Source organism: Bos grunniens, chromosome 1 (assembly GCF_055505025.1).
Source record: "Bos grunniens cultivar Pamir isolate PY7600 chromosome 1, Bosgru_T2T1.0, whole genome shotgun sequence".
NCBI lineage: Eukaryota > Metazoa > Chordata > Mammalia > Artiodactyla > Bovidae > Bos > Bos grunniens.
Window position 1 is genome coordinate 105159353 of NC_141165.1, and position 21601 is coordinate 105180953.

General features: G+C 40.3%; 1 protein-coding gene across 40 annotated transcripts in view; it reads right to left on the minus strand.

Annotated features, from left to right (window-relative positions):
- Window positions 1-21601, minus strand: part of BBX (BBX high mobility group box domain containing) — a 297568-nt gene that overhangs the window by 252973 nt on the left and 22994 nt on the right. The window lies entirely within an intron of this gene.

Sequence of the window (21601 nt, forward strand, 5' to 3'; positions counted from 1 at the left end):
CAAAGTTAATACATAGATAAAAACTCAGTGTCCCCTGGGAAATTACATTATAAGCAAAGTTGAAAGAAAATACACCAAATTGATAAAGTACCTAGCTTGGGAACTTGGTGGGGTGGATGACAAAATATTAAAACTAAGAATGAAAGTCCAAAGGAAATCTGTTCTTATCTTTTATTCATTCAGCAGTCATTCACTCACAAACATTTATTGAGTGTTTAATAAATCCTGTTTCAAGCATGAGGTATATGGAGCAAACAAAATAAAGACATCTGTTCTCATGAAGCTTCCTTTCTGGAAAGAAAGAGACTAGGCTCTAAACATGTATGCCAGCAAGTAACTACTAATAAAACACCTCTCATTTTAAATTAAAAATAACTTCAGAAGTTAGTAAACAGTAGGAAAAAGAAAATGAAAAGAAAAAATGTACTCATACATTACCTCTGAAATAGAAACATTAACCTTTGAAACTTTATAAAATTTTATTTTCTCTATAATAATTTATATTTAAGGAATTTATGCACATAATGATTATTTACCCTTCTGAAATACCTGGATAGAAATACCTAAAAGACCAAATCCAGCAATGACTGACCAGAAAATGAGGGTTTAATGAAAGAATTGCAGGCTTTGAGATAGTTATCCATTGTGGCACCAAATGGAGGAGAGCACCTTGTGTCTGATCCTGCTGCTGCTGCTAAGTCGCTTCAGTCGTGTCCGACTCTGTGCGACCCCATAGACGGCAGCCCACTAGGCTCCCCCGTCCTTGGGATTCTCCAGACAAGAACACTGGAGTGGGTTGCAATTTCCTTCTCCAATGCATGAAAGTGAAAAGTGAAAGTGAAGTCACTCAGTCCTGTCTGACTGTCTGATCCTGAGAAGGAGCTAAAAGATACACTGTGCTTCACAAAGGTCGTGAGCAAGTTCCCTGGGTGTTGAGAAGAAGTCAGGGATGGGCCCCTACAGTCACAAACGGCCTTAACTAGTCAATAAGCAGTTTCCAAAATATAAACAGCTCTTTCCCTTTTTAATTTATCATTTACATTTTAAAACATATACTCACAAATATTTTTAACATGAGATATACTTTACTTAAAATTCTATTACATTCAGTTAACCTGTCAAGAATACATGAATAACAGAAGTTCCCTGGTGGTCCAGTGATGAGGACTCAGAGTTTACTGCTGAGGGCCTGGTTCAATCCCTGATCTGGGAACTAGGATCGTGAGAGCCATGCAGCATGACCAAAAATAAATAATTAAAAATAAAATGAATAGATTACTCAAAATGTGATATTCAAAGATTATTTTTAATTAATTACTTACCTAGGACAACTACCAGCATATTAAAAAGTAGCCTATTAAATAAGCCCTGCATTTGTCTAAAGCAATGATAAACTCCAAAGAACTATTATTCTTTTTAGACACTCATGTCCACATCTGCCTACTAAAAACACATGTTCGAAGCATGAACATTTTAGTAAAGCGAAACTTCCCTTAAAACAAGTGTGTTTATTTGAACACAAAATTTCAGAACCAAATCAACAAGTGTTTTATGGGTTCACACTCATGAGGGATCACATGTGTGTTTATTTGAATGTAATCTTATTGAAATAAACACAGCTGCGTTTATTTCAACGTGTGAGAATCGAGATCTACACATGTTTGTGCAAGAGTGAATCATGAAACCATGGCTTAATGCATGAAAATGTGACTAGGAAATAGCACAAAGCACAATCACTTTCTTCAAATATAACACTGAAAATTAAATCTACAGCTAAAAGGTATTTCAGGAAAAGGTACAATTCAATATATCTCATAATGAACAAAAATATAAATTTACAGGGTCAAGTATAAAACATTTCTTTTATAAAGGTTTCATTTGAAAAAAAAAAAGAAAAATGCAAAGAATGATAATAAATATGCATGAATCTACCGACTGAAAACATTGTGTAGTATATACTTGACCCTTTTTAAAAAAAATAAAATTGACATTCTCCATTTTTCTCTCCTTGGTCCCGTTACTCTTCATCCCTTCCTCGTCAGAAGTGAACACTGTCACGAATCTGAGCTAAACAATGTATATAGTATTGTTTTGGGTGTTTTGTAAAATAGACACATAAGATATAAAGTAAAAATTATTCTATGTTTTGTTTTTTGTCTATCAACTTTGTTTCTGAGATTGATCCAACGATGTTACTTCCAATTGTCACCATTACAAAACAACTCTGCCATGAACATCCTTGTACACATCCCAGTGCAGATGTCTGAGACTTTCTCTAGGATGTAACTAGATACATAACTGCTGTTTCTCAAATTTTGCTAGACATTGACAAACTGTTTCCCTAAGTAGTTGTATCAAAGTGTACACTGATTTGGAATGGATTCTATATAATTAGGATCTGTTCCAAGCAGAGTGTTCAAGAAACTGGTCTCTTAAATGGATGTGCAGACTTTCATGTTCTTGCTTGATCTGCTTAGGTTATCAGTACAGTGTTTCTCAGCCAGAGGTGACTGACCGCAGGAGACAATTATGGTCGTGACCAGGACTTCCCTGGTGGCTCAGAATTTTTACAACATCTCTCTGAAGTAATTGTATTCTCTGGTGGCTCAGATGGTAAAGCGTCTGCCTACAATGTGGGACAACTGGGTTCGATCCCTGAGTCAGGAATATCCTCTGGAGAAGGCAATGTCACCCCACTCCAGTACTCTTGCCTGGAAAATCCCATGGATGGAGGAGCGTGGTAGGCTGCAGTCCATGGGGCCGCTAAGAGTCGGACACGACTGAGCGACTTCACTTTAGGAGAATGGCACTACTAGCATCCAGTGGCTGGAGATGGGGGATACCTCACTGCCCAGTTTTACCTTTGGAAAAACAGAATGTCCAATTGGCTTGTTCTGGTATAAATTCTTCTTCCCTCCTAGGTCAAGAATAAGTTCCAGGAACTTTGGCCTTATGAAATCATCCTTTAAATAACAGTAAGCAGTGACCTTAAGTTGAAATGCTTTCTGACATCACAAACGGTTGGACTCAGAATAAGGAGTCCAAACAAGCTACAGCATATAACGCCATTCTACAGCCCCACTAATCAGACTTTTTACAACATCTCTCTGAAGTAATTGTATTCTCTGGTGGCTCAGATGGTAAAGCGTCTGCCTACAATGCAGGAGACCCAGGTTCAATTCCTGGGTCAGGAAGATCTCCTGGAGAAGGAAATGGCAACCCACTCCAGTATTCTTGCCTGGAAAATCCCATGGACGGAGGAGCCTGGTAGGCTACAGGCCATGGGGTCGAAAAGAGTCGGACAGGACTGAGTGACTTCACTTCAACCTCTGAAGTAACTGACCACACACATATCTAAATTAAACAATGGAAATGCAACTAAATCTGTGTCTCATGGTTTATAAGAATAAAATCTTAATCTTACTTCCTAGGTGACTTTATTTATTAATAGTATCTTGGCTGACATTTTTGCCATTTATTTCCATATCTAAGTCATAGCAGAAATAAGAAAAAAAGATTTTTAAGCTAAACTATTTAAATGCCTATTTTGGAAAAAAAAAGAAGACAGATGATACAAGGTGAAAATACTACTTAGGAAGAGCTGAAAAGTTGTATGTTTGCTTTTGCCAACCTGAGAGGGGTTTTTTCCTCCATTTTCCCTTTTATATTCCCTAGTCTAAGTTAGTGGAGAAGGCAATGGCACCCCACTCCAGTACTCTTGCCTGGAAAATCCCATAGATGGAGGAGCTTGGTGGGCTGCAGTCCATGGGGTCGCTAAGAGTCGGGCACGACTGAGCGACTTCACTTTCACTTTTCACTTTCATGCATTGGAGAAGGAAATGGCAACCCACTCCAGTGTTCTTGCCTGGAGAATCCCAGGGACGGGGGAGCCTAGTGGGCTGCCGTCTATGGGGTCGCAGAGTCGGACACAAAGCAACTTAGCAGCAGCAGCAGTCTAAGTTAGAAAGTAGCAAAACGTTTAACTTTCTCTCAATTTAATATGCAAAATGTAACTTCATTATTCACTTGGAGGCCATGTAAGTCAATGGATTTAAAAAACTGAACAAGAAGCTAAGAGACCAAGAACTTTAATCCTAACTGACTTTGGCCCTCTCTTACCAATGTGATCATCACTGGCGATTTTATTATCAGACTCTCAATAACTGCCTCTACAATGAAGTCTAACTCTATACCTCTATTCATGCATTTTAGTTCAACATTTCCAGCTACCTACCTGACATCTCCACAATGGTTGTCCCTTACCATATTCCATGTTCCTGAACCTGAACTGTGATCTCGCTGCACGCCCTCCATCAACACCTTCCATCACGGAAGCTCCATTCATTTGATGGGTGGGGGGGCGGGGGGGGGGTGGGGACAGCATTCTCTTGGCCAGCTTCTTCCATGGCTTCCTCTCTCTTACTCCTCTAACTCCTGGACTGCTTCTTCTATAGCATCTTGTCTACCATTTCTCTTCCAGTTTAACTGCCATAGCCAAGAGCAGGTCCCACTTCATTGTGTATACTCACTGCTTCCAGACTTGACTCACTGCTGCTTATTTCCAGCTTCTCCTCCTGAAATTCACCCTACATATATGTGGTCATATAATCTTTCTCTCTTTTCTTTTGTATGTCCTTTTTTATTTGGGTGTGATCGACACACAATCAATTGCACATATTTGAACTGGACAATGTGATACATTTGGTACGCCTATGATACCATCACTTGCAAGATAATGAACACATCCATGATCCACCACCAATTTTTTCTTGTGCCTTTGTAAACCCTCTCTCTCCTTCTCTCTCCCTTGTGAAGGAACCACTTATCTCTTTTATGACTCTAGATTAGTTTGTATTTTTTAGAATTTCATGTAAGCAGAATCACAGAGTATGTACTCTTTTTGGTCTAGGTTTTTCAATAAGCATAATTATTTTGAGATTCACCAATGCTGATGGGTAAATCAATGGTGCTTTCCTTTTTATTGCTGAATAATAGTTCTTTGTATGCACAGACCATCATTTGTTTAACCATTCACTTGTTGGTGGATATTTTGGGTATTACAGATAAATCTACTATGAACATTCAGGTACACATCCTTGTATGGACTTATCTTTCTCTAACTTGGATAAATACTGTAAAAGGAAAATGACTAGATCAATGGTAAATGTAGGTTTAACTTTTTAAGAAACTGCCAAACTATTTTCAGAGTGGTTATACCATTTTACATTCCCACCTGTGGTTTATGTGAGTTCTAGTTTCTCTATACTGGATATAATCAGTCTTTTTAATTTTAGCCATTTTTGTAGGTGAGTAGTGCTATCTCTGGAGAAGGCAATGGCACCCTACTCCAGTACTCTTGCCTGGAAAATCCCATGGATGGAGGAGCCTGGTGGGCTGCAGTCCAAGGGGTTGCTAAGAGTTGGACACAACTGAGCAACTTCCCTTTCACTTTTCACTTTCATGCATTGGAGAAGGAAATGGCAACCCACTCCAGTGTTCTTGCCTGGAGAATCCCAGGGGCAGGGGAGCCTGGTGGGCTTCTGTCTATGGGGTCGCACAGAGTCGGACACAACTGAAGCGACTCAGCAGCAGTAGCAGTAGCATGCCTTTTCTCAGAGCTTCCCAGATGGTGCTAGTGATAAAGAATCCACCTGCCAATGCAGGAGATGTAAGAGAGGTGGGTTCGATCCTTGGGTCAGGAAGATCCCCTGGAGGAGGGCATGGCAACCCACTCCAGTATGCTTGCCTGGAGAATCCCATGAACAGAGGAGCTTGGTGGTCTATAGTCCATAGGGTCAAAGAATCAGACACAACTGAAGGGACTTAGCACGCAGGCATGCATGCCTTTTCTCAGGCTATTCCTTCTATCTAGAAAGCCTCTTGTGTCCAGATCTTTTGTACTTCAAGGTGAAATCAAATAACACTCCTTTTATAAGGGCTTCCATTGTCCTCAGCCAGAAGTACTACCCTCCTCTAAATTGTCTTTTGTTCATATTGTTGTTATTTCTATTATTGTTCTGATCACAGAGGGCAGTATAACTGATGGTTAGGAAGATGGACTCTGGATACAGACAGCCTGAGTTCAACTCCCATTACTAGCTGTGGGAATTTAAGCTAGTTACTTCCCTATACCTCAGTGTAGTGGACACTGGGATGCCCTACCTAGATCCCCTCTAGGCCAGCAGACCCACTGCCCAGCTGCTGAGAGTGTCGAATGCTAAGGGCTCAGAGCTGCATAAGAGCTACCTTTCCCACCAATTCTGGGGGATTATGCCCCTCCCTCAGGGTCTGTTCCCCAGACAGTCCCCCTCAGCCAATGCCTGACTGAGTGGTCCTCTTCCCAATGGCAAATCTATGTGCCATTCCCACTCCAAACTTCGCAAAGGATTTCAAGGAAGCTACATTTTTAGCAAAATCCACATCTTTACCTGGCTTTTTCCCCTACCCAGTTCAGTTCAGTTGCTCAGTTGTACCTGACTCTTTGCAACCCCATGGACTGCAGCACGCCAGGCCTCCCTGTCCATCGCCAGCTCCCAGAGTTCACTCAAACTTATGTCCGTTGAGTCAGTGATGCCATCCAACCATCTCATCCTCTGTTGTCCCCTTCTCCTCCTGCCTTCAATCTTTCCCAGCATCAGGGTGCTTTCAAATGAGTCAGGTCTTCGCATCGGGTGGCCAAAGTATTGGAGTTTCAGCTTCAGCATCCTCTACCCAAGTAGTTCTCAAACTTTAGGATCAATCAGGTTCACTTGGAAGACTAGTTAAACCACAGGTTGGCTCCCCAGCTCCCCAAGTTCCCGGTTCAGGGCTCCTGAGAATACACAACCTGAGAATGTATATTTCCAAGTATCGCTGAGGCCACTGACCACATACCCAATCCGGCTTCCCTCCGTTGCTCATGTTCAGGTTCCTCCTGAGTGCTCCCTCAATAAATCACCCACACAAGACTCTGCACCTCAGGCTCTGCTTCTAAGAAACCTGACATGCAATTTCTTAATGTAGCAAATAGGTACATTATTAATTAGCCTAAATGATGACTGTGCAGATAAAATCAGGAAATATATCCACTATGCTTAGAATAGTACCAAGCACATAAAAAAGTCTTTATAAGTATTAGTTACCATCATCAGCTCCCCTATTATTACTAAACATTACTGAGCATAGGATCTATCCCTTACCCAACATTGCATTTCCTATATTACCTAACACCAATACCTACAATTGAAATCAATCTAGTGGGCTTAATGTATTGTCCACTGCATTAGCTACAATAATTAGAACTTAGTCTCTACTGAAAGGGAGCCTTAACATCTGCTTTTTTGAAAGAATCTGGAGGAAAAACAAAGTACAAGCACTCAGTTATAGTTGCAGGCTATGTTCAAGAAAGAATTCAAGAAATGAGAATAAAAGGCTGGGAGTGGATCATCAGTGGGATTCCTACAAGGTGACTACTACAAAGCACAGAGTGTCAAATGTTATCTGGAAAGAATGTTAAAGGAACTAACATACTGTGCACGTGAATAAGGCCTTATTATAAAACAGATTACCAGAAAAAACAATGAAAGTGAACCAATCTTTAATTTCCTGATCACAGACCTATTGCTTGACTTAGTAAACTATATGCAATTAGAGCAGTTAAAATTTTTTGGTGTTTAGGCAAACAATGGACATCAAACAACTTCTCTAGCTACATGTTAACTGAAGAAAATCCATTAAGACACTTATCCATTTTGCAGAGCCATCTTGATGAAGGCTATACTTCTCAAAACCAAATAATCATGCCATGTCTACTGCCATCATTCCAAAAATATAGAGTAGTATAACAAGTAGAAATTAAAAATTGAAAGGCAGATAGTCGTAGGGAATGAAACCTTTTTCTTTTTCGCCGGTGCAGGGGAGGGGGTGGGGGTGGGCATGAATTTCTTGATGGCAAATAACTTCAAACAGTACTTCTATGTTAGAACATGTACATATATTCTTGATATGACAGGCATGTAGATTATACTACTGTCTGCTTATGTCAAAACTCACCAAACTCTATATTTAAGGTCTACACATTCCACTGTGTGTCATTTTTTTATCTCGATTTTTTAAAAAAGAGGCCTATATTATAGAACAGGATATATAATACTCAAATAGATTTTTAAGATCAAGCATTCTGGAAACTTCAACGAATTTGAGCTTTCTGGAAGCACAATTTGGCCTATGTTATGACCCATGACTTTGCAGGAAAACGAGTCTACTTTCTTCTGCTCTTCAGGTACTTTAGTAGAAAATTTGAGAAACAGAAAGCTAGGAAAACAAATTATTGGTTTTTCATTGGTTATTTTATATAAATTGAGCCTTTTCTGGAAATATGGGTGACCTGGTAGGATTACCACCTAAGACAGGTCTGTGCCTTAAAACACATTCCTAAAGCAACTTCTTCAAAAGAAGTACCAGAAAAGTCACCACAACCACAGTAGCCCCAGTGGGACAGGCAGCCCACTGGCCCTGTTCATTAAAGGAATAACTACAGAAAGTTACCAGATACCTGTAAAGCTGTTCAACACAGAGAACTTACATGTAACATTCCCCTACAGGCAGAAGGGCCCTTAAAGTTTGCTCAGCAAAATGATCTGGCACAAGGCCAACATCTAAAACAGAATCTAATCCAAAAAATAAAATAAACAAAATATACACAACACTTAAAAATCATGATTCTAATGTGAGCTCTCATATATAACAGTAAAGCATATAAACCTGTTCAATAAATGTCTGCTGAATCACAGAGTAGATTCTGTTAAGCAATAATTTTCTAAAATGGAAAGTAAAGTCCTACATCTTAGAAGAACTTGGCAGGATAGCAAGAAAGAGGGATACAATATCAGAGCACCGAACAACAGAGCTGAGCAGGCCCTGAGCCACCCGGGCCCTTACTCTGTCTGCCGGTAGAGACAAGAGCTTGCAGTGGAAGGATAATGCTTTCTCCCCAGACATCAGCCTCACAAGATGATGGATAAACTCCAAAACTTACTACTTGCTATAATGAGGGATGGAGGGTGGGGGCGAAAGGCAGTATTTGTCCAGAAATTTGTGGGACTATAAGGCATTATCAGTCATTCAAATTCACAAGAATCTGGGTGAATAATGCTTCGCTGGCTTTATCCAAGAATCCACGAGCTTAAACTAGAGATTCTTCAGCATTTAAAAAGAGAGTCCCCTCCAATGATAGCACTCCATCCCAGCGGTATTTCAGATGCCCTTTCTGGCAGCTTCCTTAATTCACATCTTTCCCACCTAGAGATGCATACAGTATTTCTGGAAGATGAGTGCTGTGTCTCAAACATGAGTGGCACATTATTTTTGGTTCTGTTTCTGCTTTTTGATAAATAATTTTTTGTTGGACTTTCATGTTCATATGGGTGATGTGATCTTAGCCAATCTCTTCTTGGAAAAGTTAACAAGCAATCACGTTTTTTCCAGGGTCTTTAAGGAAAAACCTAACTTGCATGAATTATTCTGACATTTGCACATCACTTTTCCTTTCTAGACTGCTCTTGGAAATCTACAAATTCCTTTGGAAACAAGGTATATCAAAAACCTTAAACCAAGAGGCCAGCACAAGAAAAGTTACCCCAAATGTGCTGTTTTGTTTAGTTAAATCATCCTGTGATTTAACCAATATCATCCCCTCCTACTCAAACTGTGAGCCTACAGGTAAATAGAGAGGATAAGAAAGGGTGGGAATTGAGTATGTAATCCTCAAACAGGAGGTGTTGGTCAAGCAGAAACAAATACTCTGGGGAAAAAGTAGAAACAAACAATTTTTTTTTTTTTTAAAGGATGAATTGCTTTGGTAAGATAAAACCATTCTCAATCATCTGCATGGATTTACGTCCTGCCAAAAAATATTTTTTATGTAGCAGAGATCAGACAATATGGAAAGGCAAAAAATGACCCTATAAGAATTGCTGTAGATAAAAACACCTCAAGAAAACCCCATCATCAGACTCAGTATTACTTCTGGATTGTTTTCCCACAGATCCACCTCCATATCTCTTTTCTTATCACTTAAGTTTTTAGAGAGAAAAAAAATTACTGCTAGCAAGTTTAAAGCATTTACAAATCATAAGATACAACCACAACTCCAGAGTCACTCATGATCACTGCTAATCTACAGCATTAAACACACATACACAAAGCAAATAACATATTCCACAATTGTTAGAAATCTAAAAAATAGCTGTTGTGGAATTAAAGATTTAATGAAACAACAGAATAAATAATTAAAAGAATAAATAAATATATTTTTTATATATTAAGCTGAGTGAATAATCACATCTTTGGCTTCCCAGGTGGCACTAGGGGTTAAGAATCCACCTACCAATGCAGGAGACCAAAGAGACTTGGGTTCCAACTCTAGTCTGGGAAGATTCCACATGTCATGGAGCAATTAAGCCCGTGCACCACAGCTACTGAAGCCCATGTCCCGAGAGCCCATGGTCTACAAGACAAGCCACTGCAATGAGAAGGCCACACACTACAATGAAAAGAAGCTTCCACTTACCGCAGCTAGAGAAAAGCTCACATGCAGTAAGGAAGACCCTCAGTTCAGTTCAGTTGCTAAGTCATGTCCGACTCTTTGTGACTCTTTGGACTGCAGCATGCCAGGATTCCCTGTCCATCACCAACTCCCGGAGCCTACTCAAACTCATGTTCATTGCATCAGTGATGTCATCCAACCATCTCATCCTCTGTCAACCCCTTCTCCTCCTGCCTTCAATCTTTCCCAGCATCAAGGTCTTTTCCAGTGAGTCACTTCTTCACATCAGGTGGCCAAAGTATTACGAGTTTCAGCTTCAACACCAGTCCTTCCAGTAAATATTTAGGACTGATCTCCTGTAGGACTGACTGGTTGGATCTCCTTGCAGTCCAAGGGACTCTCAAGAGTCTTCTCCAACACCACGGTTCAAAAGCATCAATTCTTCAGCGCTCATCTTTCTTTATAGTCCAACTCTCACATCCATACATGACTAACTGGAAAAACCATAGCTTTGACTAGACGGACCTTTGTTGGTAAAGTAATGTCTCTGCTTTTTAATATGCGGTCTCTAGGTGGGTCATAGCTTTTCTTCCAAGAAGCAAGTGTCTTTTTAATTTCATGGCTGCAGTCACCACCTGCAGTGATTTTGGAGCCCCCCAAAATAAAGTTTCTCACTGTTTACATTGTTTCCCCATCTATTTGCCATGAAGTGATGGGACAAGATGTCATAATTTTAGTTTTCTGAATGGTGAGTTTTAAGCCAACTTTTTTGCTCTCCTCTTTTACTTTCATCAAGAGGCTCTTTAGTTCTTTTTTCCTTTATGCCATAAGGGTGCTATCATATCTGTATCTGAGATTATTGATATTTCTCCCAGCAATCTTGATTCCAGTTTGTGCTTCATCAAGCCCAGCACTTTTCATGATGTATTCTGCATATAAGTTAAATAAGCAGGGTGACGATATACAGCTTTGACGTACTCCTTTCCCGATTTGGAACCAGTCTGTTGTTCCATGTCTAATACTAACTGTGGCTTCTTGACCTGCACACAGATTTCTCAGGAGGCAGGTCAGATGGTCCAGTATTCCCATCTCCTTCAGAATTTTCCACAGTTTGTTGTGATCCAAACAGTCAAAGGCTTTGGCATAATCAATAAAGCAATGTTTTTCTGGAACTCTCTGGCTTTTTCGATGATCCAGCGGATGTTGGCAATTTGATCTCTGGTTCCTCTGCCTTTTCTAAATCCAACTGGAACATCTGGAAGTTCATGATTCATGTACTGTTGAAGCCTGGCTTGGAGAACTTTGAGCATTATTTTGCTAACGTGTGAGATGAGTACAACTGTGTGGTAGCTTGAGCATTCTTTGGCATTGCCTTTCTTTGGGATTGGAATGAAAACTGACCTTTCCCAGTCCTGTGGCCACTGCTGAATTTTCCAAATTTGGTGGCATATTGAGTGCAGCACTTTCACAGCATCATCTTTTAGGATTTGAAATAAGATTTGGAATTCTATCACCTCCACTAGCTTTGTTCATAGTGATGCTTCCTAAGGCCCACTTGATTTCACATTCCAGGATGTCTGGCTCTAGGTGACTGATCATACCATCGTGATTATCTGGTTTGTGAAGATCTTTTTTTGTACAGTTCTTCTGTGTATTCTTGCCACCTCTTCTTAACATCTTCTGTTTCTGTTAGGTCGATATCATTTTTGTCCTTTATTGTGCTCAACTTTGCATGAACTCTTCTTTAATTACCTTCATCATAGCCTGGCCTCAGGTCAAGCAACAGGGAAGGAACATGGCCCCGCCCATCAACAGAAAACTGGATTAAAGATTTACTGAACATGCCCCATCCATCAAAACACCACCCAGTTTCCCCTTCAGTCAGTCTCTCCCATCAAGAAGCTTCCAAAAGCCTCTTATCCTTATCCATCAGAGGGCAGACAGAATGAAAACCACAATCACAGCAAACTAACCAAACTGATCACATGCCTTGTCTAGCTCAAAGAAACTATGAGCCATGCCGTTTAGGGTCACCCAAGACAGATGGGTCATGGCAGAGAGTTCTGACAAAACGTGGTCCACTGGAGAAGGGAATGGCAAACCATTTCAGTATTCTTGCCTTGAGAACCCCATGAACAGTATGAAAAGGCAAAAAGGTATGACACTGAAAGATAAACTCCCCAGGTCAGTAGATGCCCAATATGCTACTGGAGATCAGTGGAGAAATAACTCCAGAAAGAATAAAGAGACGGAACCAAAGCAAAAACAACACCCAGTTGTGGATGTGACTGGTTATGGAAGTAAAGTCAGATGCTGTAAGAAAAATATTGCAATAGGAACCTGGAATGTTAGGTCCATGAATCCAGGCAAATTGGAAGTGGTCAAACAGGAGATGGCAAAAGTGAACATCGACATTTTAGGAATCAGTGAACTATTACGGACTGGAATGGGTGAATTTAACTCAGATGACCATTATATCTACTACTGTGGGCAGAAATCCCTTAGAAGAAATGAAGGAGCCATCATGGTCAACAAGAGTCTGAAATGCAGTACTTGGATGCAATCTCAAAAACAACAATGAACAATCTCTGTTCATTTTCAAGGCAAACCATTTAATACCACAGTAATCCAACTCTAGGCCCCAATGAGTAATGCTGAAGAAGCTGAAGTTGAATGATTCTATGAAGACCTACAAGATCTTCTAGAACTAACACCCAAAAAAGAAGTCCTCTTCACTATAGGGGACTGGAATGCAAAAGTAGGAAGTCAAGAAATACTGGACTAACAGGCACATTTGGCCTTGGAGTACAGCATGAAGCAGGGCGAAGGCTAACAGAGTTTTGCCAAGAGAATGCACTGGTCATAGCAAACACCCTCTTCCAACAACACAAGAGAAGACTCTACACATGGACATCACCAGATGGCCAACACCAAAATCAGATTGATTATATTCTTTGCAGCCAAAGATGAAGAAGCTCTATATAGTCAGCAAAAACAAGCCTGCGAGCTGACTGTGGCTCAGATTATGAACTGCTTATTGCCAAATTCAGACTTAAATTGAAGACAGTAGGGAAAACCACTAGACCATTCAGGTATGACCTAAATCAAATCCCTTACGATTATACAGTGGAAGTGACAAATAGATTCAAGGGATTAGATCTGATAGGCAGAGTGCCTGAAGAACTATGGACGGGAGTTTGTGACATTGTACAGGAGGCAGGGATCAAGACCATCCCCAAGACAAAGAAATGTAAAAAGGCAAAATGGTTGTCTGAAGAGGTCTTACAAATGGCTGAACAAAGAAGAGAAGCTAAAGTCAAAGGAGAAAAGGAAAGATATACCCATTTGAATGCAGAGTTCCAAAGAATAGCCAGGAGAGATAAGAAAGCCTTCCTCAGTGATCAATGCAAAGAAACAGAGGAAAACAATAGAATGGGAAAGACTAGAGATCTTTTCAAGAAAATTAAGAGGTACCAAGGGAAGATTACACGCAAAGATGAGCACAAAAAAGGAAGACCCAGCAGAGCCAAACATAAATAAATCTTTTTTTTTTCTTTTAAGTGAAATAATATCAGTCTATTTACAGCAAAACCTCTGGGTACCAGGCCCTTTAAGCTAGATCCACTTTATCCAGAGAAAATGTGAGAGAAAAAGATCAATTTATTTTCCACAAATAGCCAGAAAGGGTTTAAAAATTAAGAATGAATAACACTCCGAATCTGTAATCACTAGTCCCTCACCAGTGTGTTCTGTTCAGTGATGTTCAGCTCTGTGCTTCAGAAAAGGAATAGCCCTCTGCAAACTCAGCACTCCTGGTTTCATCCACTTTACTCTCTCCATGTACATACAGGCGTCCTACCAGCATTTGAGCCTATCGGAATCATCTGCAGGATTTGTGAACAATACAAATCCTTAGATCCTACTCCGAAGATTCTGATTTGTTCAGGAGGAGACCAGGCAGGCAAGAGTTGTGGTAGTAGCAGCTACATCTTAAGGCCTGATTTATTTACCCCTTCCCTGGCCTGTCACTTCACACTATCTGATTCAGTATCTTTCAGTTACTATCTCGGGTTCTCCTGATGGCTACTATTTCCTTGTCTTCATCTTAACTTTTTTTAAAATACTTATTTATTTATATATTTGCCTGTGTCTTAGTTGCCATGTAGGGGATCTAGCTCCCTGACCAGGGATCGAACCCAGACTCCCCTCATTGGGAGCGAGGAGCCTTAGCCACTGGGCCACCAGAGAAGTCTCTTCACTGTAACTTCTAACACACACCTCCCTCCTGTTTAAGCTCCAAAGTTTCTCCTCTCTCATGTGCCCTCACAGGCACAACCCTCATCCACTGCATCTGCCCTGTAGCCCATGCATTAAAAAGCACAGGACTAGACATCGGCTCTAAGTGCATGAGAGCAGGGGGAGAAATGGCAAATCGGACTTAAGCTCTAGAGTCAGAATGACCAGAATTCAAATCCTGAAACACAGAAAGCAAATATGGGTATGATATTTAACCATCTGCAGTCTTAGGTTCTTCATAGGTAAAATGGGAAATAATAATATATCTCTCATGGTATTATTGCAAAGGTTAAATAAGATGATTTTAAATACCTATGGCACTGTCTGGAATGTTAGCCTCAATAAACAGGAACAATTATTATTACAGAGAAGAACTGGGAACAGTGGTTAAACCCATCAGCAGAATGCAGTGAGAATTATTATTCATTATTATTATTTTATTTTAAAAAGATTTATTTTTTAATGGCTGTACTGGGTCTTCGCTGCCGCGTGTGGGTTTCTACAGTTGCAATGAGCAGGGACTACTCTACTTTGCAGTGTGAGGGCTTCTCACTGCAGTGGCTTCTCTTGTTGCGGTGCACAGGCCCTAGGGCATCATGGGCTTAGTTGTTCTGCATGGGGATCTTCCCAGACCAGAGACTGAGCCGTGTCCCCTGCACTGGCAGGCGGATTCTTAACCACTGGACCACCAGGGAAGCCCCATTATTCATTTTAATGCAACATCTAAATACCAAATAAATCAAACTCTTCACTACCCACCATTGGTTCCAACTCAGATTGAGCCGATCCATACTAACCAGAGCTCACTCTGTTACTCCAAAATAAAACTCCTGAAATGAAGTTTTATCCTCATGAAGCCAATATGGCATTAAAAAGATGGGGTGAAATGAGATCGTTGCTACCTCAGCAAAAATGACTAAAAATGGCTTTGATCTATAAATCCCTAAATAATTGGAGTTGCAGTGTCCTTAGAGACTGTATATGTCCCTGCCTCCTGTCATGGTTGCTGAGACTACCTGAAATGTCCCTGTTCTTCAGACCTGAACAAGAGAAGTATGAAGAAACTAGAAGACAATCTGTCACCTTCCTTAAAAAAAAAAAAGAACTTTAAATTGGAGGAGGGGAAGTTGGGGGAAGTCCTATTATCTGTCAGTTTTTTCAGGTTTTACGGATTTGGACATTTTTTTTAAACACAATTTTACTTTTAACAAAGATTGAGAGAACAGTCATCTGGTTCCACACTTTTCCATCTAATATTGGTGTAACACCTATCTTACTAAGTCGTTATGCCCATTTTTTCTACTACTGTGGAAGCTGGTATTGGGGGATTCCTGTTTTTACTTACTTTATATTCCCAGGCTTAATACTATGCCTGCCAAGCAAATGTCAGGACCTCAATAAATGTTCCCTGAGTGAATATAACAGTTTCTATGATCATCCATTCAAGAGTTTACTTCTGATACAGTAAGAGTTATTTCAACTGTTTCTCTGACATCAGCAGAGGATCAGACCAAGTCCCAGAGTAATCCCTTAACACACTAATGTCTCTCACAGCTGAAACAAACCCAGCAATTATGTATCGGGGGCATCTTCCCTGTGCCTTGCACTCTGCTCAGAAAAGGGCAATGTTCTGCAATGAAAGTAAACATGGGCCTTTTAGCCATCTACATGAAAAAAGATACAAGTCGGGGACTCAGGAAGAATGCTAAATAATGTGAATTTTGAAATATTACAATCTGTCAATGTTTCTGGGAAATTCTTCCCCTCGTGGCTCTAACAGGTCATAGAGTCACTAGGAGTTACCCAGGAAAGGATCTTCCTGATCATTCCAGGCCAGGCCAAACCCTTAATGAAAAACAAAACGGAGGCCTATTGAAATAAGTGTCTGGTATAGGTTACACACAGCGCCACAAAAACCAGGGCTGGAATCTAGGTTTTCTCAATTTTCAGGACTTATACCCTAACATACAAGTATATTAATGAGGTCAGTGACTAGAGGGAAAGGATCATACTTATTCCATTTTTATATTGTCTCTCATTGCAGTCTTATATACTTATGCTAGATGTGAAGGCAAAAGCTGCTATGATTCTTCTGACAATGCTTTTCCTAACAAAAATGTATTATACTAAATAAAACCCAAATAGCATTACTATTCAAAAAGTTACTATTCAAAAATCTTTTTTCTTTAAATGGAAAACACAAGACCTCCTGAAATGCTTTCTTGGAAACCACTTTATAAAACTGATGATCATAAAGAATTTTTACACACAAAAAAATCAACTGTGTTATCATTAGACTACATTACTGATTCAAGATGCAGCATCAAATAAGTAACTATTACGTGGATATTTCTGTATTTTCCCTCTTCTTCCCTGGTGTGTGCATGTATTTAGAACAGAATATACAAAGGGCTCAAAAGAGCTACAAACTATATATATAGTATATAAAAATTGAACTCTGCTGTAAATTACCTAAAGGTTGATATAATAACTTTTAACATTTTTTTTTGCTTTCATAAGGTTCCTGAGAGCATGACTTTAGATAGTGCTCAACTCTTGTCCCAGTAAATTTGATTTGATGCTTTCATTTTCTCAAAAAGAGCTCCTACAGCAAAAGGAGGCATTCAAACTTACTCTACTGAGCTAAAAATTAAGTACTGGATTGGCTAAAAAGTTTGTTTCAGTTTTTCTGTACAGAATACTTTAGTGTGCTGTCAATTCAGCCTTTAACATATTACTTGTCTCCATCTGTGCCTCTTCCCTCCCTGTGGCCAACCAAGATGAGCTCCCAGTTAACTTCCAGCCTCTGATGCTGTGATAATTTCCTCACCTGATGCTCCTGCCACCCATCCCTTCCCCTGGAATGCTACCAGTGCAGGGTGCACTCTAACAACCTGCTTCAACGACCCACCACTGAGCCTGGCCTGGCAATTATGCACTCCTAAAATCTGACCCTGATTACCCTGCAGTGTATCTCCCTTTCTTAAAGGGAAATTGCGCTCTGCAATCTCTACCATGCCCTTACTCTAGGTTTTCCCTTCAGCAGGATAGTCCTTTCCTCTTAATTTATTCATATGACAAATATTTATTGACAGCCTATTCTCTACCACTTGCTAAAAATACAAAAACAAATTATGTCCCCACCACCCAGGGGCTATGTCCAAATCCCAGTGTCCAAGGACCAATAATGGAGTCAGAGGCTTTGGCTCCCTCATCTGACTTCATCATTTTTTTTTTTTTTTTTGGCCACACCACACAGCTTGCAAGTTCTTAGCTTCCTGACCAGGGATAGAACCTGGGCCCATGGTGGTGAAAGCACAGAGTTCTAACCTCTAGACCACCAGGGACCCAGCATACTATTGTCTTTATGTCTCAACTTACTAATCACTTTAACCAAAGGTCAATACACAGGTGTTGAGTATCCACTGTACTCTATTCAACTTGTGTGATTGCATTAATAGCTCATGAGGAGGTTATTTCTATACTTCCTCTCCCTTCCTATTGTACACACACAACTCATCCTTGTCTTCTTGGTAACATTCACAGAACGTAGCAATTGCTCAATTAACACATGAGGAAAGAATTAAAAGGTCTATAAATGAATGTGGTGGCGGGGGCGGGGGGGGGGGATATTTTCAACTGTGGTGTTGGAGAAGACTCTTGAGAGTCCCTTGGACTGCAAGGAGATCCAACCAGTCCATTCTGAAGGAGATCAGCCCTGGGATTTCTTTGGAAGGAATGATGCTAAAGCTGAAACTCCAGTACTTTGGCCACCTCATGCGAAGGTGGAAAAGACTCATTGGAAAAGACTCTGATACTGGGAGGGATTGGGGGCAGGAGGAGAAGGGGACGACAGAGGATGAGATGGCTGGATGGCATCACTGACTCGATGGACATGAGTCTGAGTGAACTCCGGGAGTTGGTGATGGACAGGGAGGCCTTGCGTGCTGCGATTCATGGGGTTGCAAAGAGTCGGACACAAATGAGCGATTGAACTGAACTGAACTGAGTGTCAACTTCTCATGCTGCTGTCAGCTTCTTCATGCTGCTGCTGCTGCTAAGTCGCTTCAGTCGTATGCGACTCTGTGCGACCCCACAGACGGCAGCCCACCAGGCTGCCCCGTCCCTGGGATTCTCCAGGCAAGAACACTGGAGTGGGTTGCCATTTCCTTCTCCAACGCAAGAAAGTGAAAAGTGAAAGTGAAGTCGCTCAGTTGTGTCCGACTCCCAGCAACCCCATGGACTGCAGCCTACCAGGCTCCTCTGTCCGTGGGATTTTCCAGGCAAGAGTACTGGAGTGGGGTGCCATTGCCTTCCCCAATCTTGATTCATAGATTACGATTACCTTAAAATTTAAACGCACCCTTCTTCACTTTCAGTATTTGTGGGAAAAGAAGGCAGTTAAGAACTGCATACTTGGACTACCCTGGTGGTCCCGTGGCTAAGACTACACACTTTTAATGCAGGGGATCCAGGTTCAATCCCTAGTCAGGGAACTAGATACCACATGCCACAACTAAACAGTTCGCATGCCAAAACTAAAGATTCCGCATGCCACAACTAAGACCCGGTACAGCCATATGAATAAATAAATATATAAATACTAAAAAAAAAAAAAAAGAACAGCACACTTGTTCAGGACACTCTTCTCAGTCTGAAAGGTTGTCTTACTAGCTCACTCGACTGCCATCAGGGAATTTCAAAGAAAATCTTGAGAAGAATGAGTGAGCACTTTAGCTGCAAGGAATGCACATGATTTGCCCCTAATTCTGCCAACTACAGAGAAAGCCATCCAGAGTACCAGGCCTCCTCTTCCAAGCATAATAGTAGATTCCCCAAAGCCTGCCACCAGGTACAAACTTCTGTACCACCTTTCATGTTGAGCAGGAATGTCTCCAAGACTGCCAGAGGCACTCTACAAATGGTGCAGAAAAAGACACTCAGCTCTTGGAAGAAGCCGGGCATTCCTGAGGTCAGCACCGCGCTCTGCTCTCCATCTCTGTACGAGCTCCTCCTGGACCTGCACAATTCCTGACCTCTCTCTATCACAAACCACCTGATTAAACTGCAACGCCACACTCCTCCTTCCTGCGCTTTCTTTTTCCTGTAACATTTTACCATCTAACATATACAGCTTCCTTGTTTTATTGTCTGTTTTCCCTCATGAGAAGGTACCTTCCATTCAGGCAACAATTTTTTAGCTATCTTATTATTATTACCATAGTCCCAGAGACTAGAAGAGATCCTAGCCCACAGCAGCAGCTTAACAAACGTTTGTTGAATAAGTGCTAGTTCTTTTATCATTTATCTTTAAATATATAATACTGCCCATTATATGGTTCCCCCCACCCCTGAGAAAGCTATCTGTCTTCCACTTTTTGTTTTCATACAGAAATGTATGTAAATATAAGATCATGTTATACACATTAACAGAAAAATGAACACACACTAAACACAATGTACTGAATACATCTAACAGAGCCAAGAGTGTCCTTTTTAAAAAGGGATATAATTTATAGCTGCTAAGCATCTATACGCAAAGTACCTGACTGCTCTACATAGGTTATTACCTTTTAATGTTCAAAATAACTTTAAAAAGTAACTATTAGTTTCCTTTTTTAAAGGTGAGAAAATCAAAGTATCAAGGGGTTAAGTGCATAGCCCAAACTCACACAAATAAGAGGTGGCAGAGATGATATTAAACAAGGCTTGTCTTCACACAATGATACTTTTAAACCATGCTGCCTCCCAGGTAGATATTAAAAGACCAACTTAACTAGGTTTCTGAGAGTGTGGCTGGATCCAGAATATCATTTAAATCATGACAAAGAAATCAGGCAATCTTTCCAAGAATCAGAAAGTAGAGAGTCCAGGCCGGACACTGGAAAAGGAACTGGCTCTGGACTTAGATGCTGGTCCCTCCTGCGTCATCCCAGCAAGTTACTCCTCCTCTTGGAGGCTCAGCTGCAAAACTTGTGAAGGAAGTGGAGGAGGGGAGAAGTGGGTGGTTAGATAAACTATATCTACCTGCAAAAACCCATTATGAGACGAGATATCTGAAAGCGCACATTAGAGTGCCTGATATAAGTAGGTAGTAAATATATGTAACATTTATGTCAGATTTCCCTCATTTCATGAAGGGCAGGACAAATATAAAACAAAAACCAACTGGGATAGTTTTCATGTCAGATCTTAGCCACAAGACTCTGCATTTAGCCTTATATGTCATTCATCCACTAACTGCCAAATGCCTCTTTACTTGATAAATATTGAAGTAGGTACTGTTGGGTCATGTAAGGTACAATCATCACCAAAAAATAAGACAAAGTTCAGTAATTTCATTCATTGAACTGGTATTTAGTGAACAGTCACCAATACCATTAATTTACTAAGTTTTAAAACTGTCGTAAATTATTTTAAACTTATCTTAAGTTTCCACAGGAAACTATAATTCATGCCTTCATCCTAAATTTAGCTAAGGAAATTTATATATTATTTATGTATAGTATATCTGTAGTATACATCTAAAAATGTTGAGAATGTTTGAGTTTTATTTCATGTTGCCAAATACTTTTCTAGCACTATCTCATTATAATACAAAACAGCTTGTTCAGGCAATTGTTACTTGAATAGCACTTATACACTTTATAGCAAGGAAGTAAGAATTGATTAATCTTTCAAACTATCTTGAACATTATGAAGTTTACTTAAAACACTCTTTATTCACAAGTCAGAACAAATAAACCAGCAGTGCAGTTATGTTAATAGACCATAACATAA